This window comes from Arachis ipaensis, chromosome B9 (genome assembly GCF_059453495.1).
Source record: "Arachis ipaensis isolate K30076 ecotype BB chromosome B9, ASM5945349v1, whole genome shotgun sequence".
In the NCBI taxonomy this organism is placed as follows: domain Eukaryota; kingdom Viridiplantae; phylum Streptophyta; class Magnoliopsida; order Fabales; family Fabaceae; genus Arachis; species Arachis ipaensis.
Window position 1 is genome coordinate 60,179,940 of NC_142444.1, and position 4,176 is coordinate 60,184,115.

A 4,176-nucleotide genomic window follows, 5' to 3' on the forward strand; every position below is an offset into this window, starting at 1 on the left:
TTATTAGTTATTTTCGAAAATTCCTAAAATATTTTTCAAAAATCTTTTTCTTATTTTATATCATAATTTTCGAAAATAACATAAATAATTAATGTTTTGATTCAAAAATTTGAAGTTTGTTACTTGCTTGTTAAGAAAGATTCAAACTTTAAGTTCTAGAATCATATCTTGTGATTTCTTATGAATCAAGTCATTAATTGTGATTTTAAAAATCAAATCTTTTTCAAAAACTAATTCCTATCATATCTTTTCAAAAATATCTTCTTATCTTATCTTTTTCAAAACTATCTTTTAAAAATATATTTTCTAACTTCCTAACTTCTTATCTTTTCAACATTGGTTTTCAAAATTTGTTTCAACTAACTAACTAAGTTTTTGTTTGTTTCTTAACTTTTTCAAAACCACCTAACTAACTCTCTCTCTCTCATTTTCGAAAATATCTCTCCTCTTTTTCAAAATTTCTTTTTAATTTATTAATTATTTTTTTTTAAATCTTAATTTTCGAAAAATACTAACAAATTTTCAAAAACCAATTTTCAAAAATCACTAACTCCTTTTCAAAAATAATTTTCGAAAATTTCCTCCCTCTCTCCCATCCTATTCTATTTATTCATTCATTAACTAACATCTCTTCCTCACATCATCACCAAATTCGAACCCCCTCTTCTATCTGTGTTCGAATTTCTTCTTCTTTTCTTCTACTAACAATAAGGATCCTCTTTACTGTGACATAGAGGATTCCTCTTCTTTTCTTTTTCTCTCCTCTTTCTTATGAGCAGGGACAGAGAAAAAGGCATTCTTGTTGAAGCTGATCCAGAACCTGAAAGGACTCTGAAGAGAAAATTAAGAGAAGCTAAATAACAACAATCCAGAGACAACTTGATTGAAAATTTCGAACAAGTAAAGGAGATGGCAGCCGAACCCAACAACAATGCAAGGAGAATGCTTGGTGACTTTACTGCACCTAATTCCAATTTACATGGAAGAAGCATCTCCATTCCTGCCATTGGAGCAAACAACTTTGAGCTGAAACCTCATTTAGTTTCTCTGATGCAGCAGAACTGCAAGTTTCATGGACTTCCATCTGAAGATCCTTTTCAGTTCTTAACTGAATTCTTGCAGATATGTGATACTGTTAAGACTAATGGAGTAGATCCTGAAGTCTACAGGCTCATGCTTTTCCCTTTTGCTGTAAGAGACAGAGCTAGATTATGGTTGGATTCTCAACCCAAACACAGCCTGAACTCTTGGGATAAGCTGGTCACGGCTTTCTTAGCCAAGTACTTTCCTCCTCAAAAGCTGAGCAAGCTTAGAGCTGATGTTCAAACCTTCAGACAGAAAGAAGGTGAATCCCTCTATGAAGCTTGGGAAAGATACAAACAGTTGACCAAAAAGTGTCCTTCTGACATGCTTTCAGAATGGACCATCCTGGATATATTCTATGATGGTTTATCTGAGTTATCAAAGATGTCATTGGATACCTCTGCAGGTGGATCCATTCACCTAAAGAAAACGCCTGCAGAAGCTCAAGAACTCATTGACATGGTTGCTAATAACCAGTTCATGTACACTTCTGAAAGAAATCCTGTGAGTAATGGGACGCCTATGAAGAAGGGAGTTCTTGAAATTGATACTCTGAATGCCATATTGGCTCAGAATAAAATATTGACTCAGCAAGTCAATATGATCTCTCAGAGTCTGCATGGAATGCAAGCTGCATCCAACAGTACTCAAGAGGCTTCTCCTGAAGAAGAAGCTTATGATCCTGAGAACCCTGCAATAGCAGAGGTAAATTACTTAGGTGAACCTTATGGAAACACCTATAACTCAACATGGAGAAATCATCCAAATTTCTCATGGAAGGATCAAAAGCCCCAACAAGGCTTTAATAATGGTGGAAGAAACAGGTTTAGCAATAGCAAGCCTTTTCCATCATCAACTCAGCAACAGACAGAGAACTCTGAACAAAATGCTTCTAATTTAGCAAATCTAGTCTCTGATCTATCTAAGACCACTGTAAGTTTCATGAATGAAACAAGGTCTTCCATTAGAAATCTGGAAGCACAAGTGGGCCAGCTGAGTAAAAGGATCACTGAAATCCCTCCTAGTACTCTCCTAAGTAATACAGAAGAGAACCCAAAAGGAGAGTGCAAGGCCATTGACATAAGTGCCATGGCCGAACCTGTGAGGAGAGGAGAGGACGTGAATCCCAAGGAGGAAGACCTACTGGGACGTCCAGTGACCAATAAGGAGCTTCCCTCTGAGGAACCAAAGGACTCTGAGGCTCATCTAGAGACCATAGAGATTCCATTGAACCTCCTTATACCCTTCATGAGCTCTGATGAGTATTCCTCTTCTGAAGAGAATGAGGATGTTACTGAAGGGCAAACTGCCAAGTTTCTTGGTGCAATCATGAAGCTGAATGCCAAATTATTTGGCATTGATACTTGGGAAGTTGAACCTCCCTTGTTCATCAATGAACTAAGTGATCTGGATCAACTGACATTACCTCAGAAGAGACAGGATCCTGGAAAGTTCATAATACCCTGTACCATAGGCACCATGATCTTCAAGGCTCTGTGTGACCTTGGTTCAGGAATAAACCTCATGCCTCTCTCTGTAATAGAGAAACTGGGAATCTATGGGGTGCAAGCTGCTAAAATCTCATTAGAGATGGCAGACAGCTCTAGAAAACAGGCTTATGGACAAGTAGAGGACGTGTTAGTAAAGGTTGAAGGCCTTTACATCCCTGCTGATTTCATAGTCCTGGATACTGGAAAGGAAGAGGATGAATCCATCATCCTAGGAAGACCTTTCCTGGCCACAGCAAGAGCTGTGATTGATGTTGACAGAGGTGAAATAGTCCTCCAATGGAATGAGGACTCCCTTGTGTTTAAAACTCAAGGATCTCCCTCTGCAACCATGGAGAGGAAGCAGAAAAAGCTTCTCTCCAAGCAGAGTCAACCAGAGCCCCCACAGTCAAACTCTAAGTTTGGTGTTGGGAGGCCACAACCAAACTCTAAGTTTGGTGTTGAACTCCCATATCCAAACTCTAAGTTTGGTGTTGGAGAGTCTCAACAAAGCTCTGCACATCTGTGAGGCTCCATGAGAGCCCACTGTCAAGCTATTGACATTAAAGAAGCGCTTGTTGGGAGGCAACCCAATGTGTATCTAATTCTTATTTTTATTGTTTTTCATGTTTTCTTAGGTTCATGATCATGTGGAGTCACAAAATAAACAAAAAAATCAAAAACAGAATCAAAAACAGCAGAAGAAAAATCACACCCTGGAGGAGCATCTGTCTGGCGTTCAAACGCCAGAACAGAGCATAGTTCTGGCGCTGAACGCCCAGAATGGGAGCATCCTGGCGCTGAACGCCCAGAACAAGCATGGTTCTGGCGTTCAACGCCAGAAATGGCAGCAAAGGGGCGTTGAACGCCCAAAATGGGCACCAACCTGGCGCTGAACGCCCAGAGTTGTGTGCAAGGGCATTTTACATGCCTAAATTGCTGCAGGGATGTAAATGCCTTGACACCTCAGGATCTGTGGACCCCACAAGATCATCTCAGGATCTGTGGACCCCACAGGATCCCCACCTACCTTCACTCACTCTCTTCTCTCTTCTCAATCATCCTCTATTCCCAATAAACACTCATCCCTTCTGTCTTCCATTTACCACTCACACCCATACACCCACTTACCTTAAAAAAATTCAACATCTCTTCCCCACCCAATCCCACCCATATGGCCGAATACACACAGCCATCCATCTCCTCCATACCCTCTTCTTCTTCTATTCTTTCTTCTTTTGCTCGAGGGCGAGCAACATTCTAAGTTTGGTGTGGTAAAAGCATAGCTTTTTTGTTTTTTTTTCATAACCATTGATGGCACCTAAGGCCAGAGAAACCTCTAGAAAGAGGAAAGGGAAGACAAAAGCTTCCATCAAGGGTCTATAGCTCAGTGGTAGAACATTTGACTGCAAATCAAGAGATCCCTGAGATACCTCAGGGGATACGTTTTCTTCCACACAATTATTGGAAGCAACTAAGGGTGGAACATCAAGAGCACTCCATCATGCTCCATGAAATAAGAGAAGATCAAAAAGCAATGAGGGAGGAGCAACAAAGACAAGGAAGAGACATAGAAGAGCTCAAGGACATCATTGGTTCCTCAAGA

General features: G+C 40.0%; 1 non-coding gene across 1 annotated transcript; it reads right to left on the bottom strand.

Annotated features, from left to right (window-relative positions):
- Positions 1–1,305: 1,305 nt before the first annotated feature.
- Positions 1,306–1,413, bottom strand: LOC148544820 (small nucleolar RNA R71). The gene has a single exon (XR_015900707.1). It is a non-coding gene; the product is annotated as a small nucleolar RNA R71 (small nucleolar RNA).
- Positions 1,414–4,176: the final 2,763 nt, after the last annotated feature.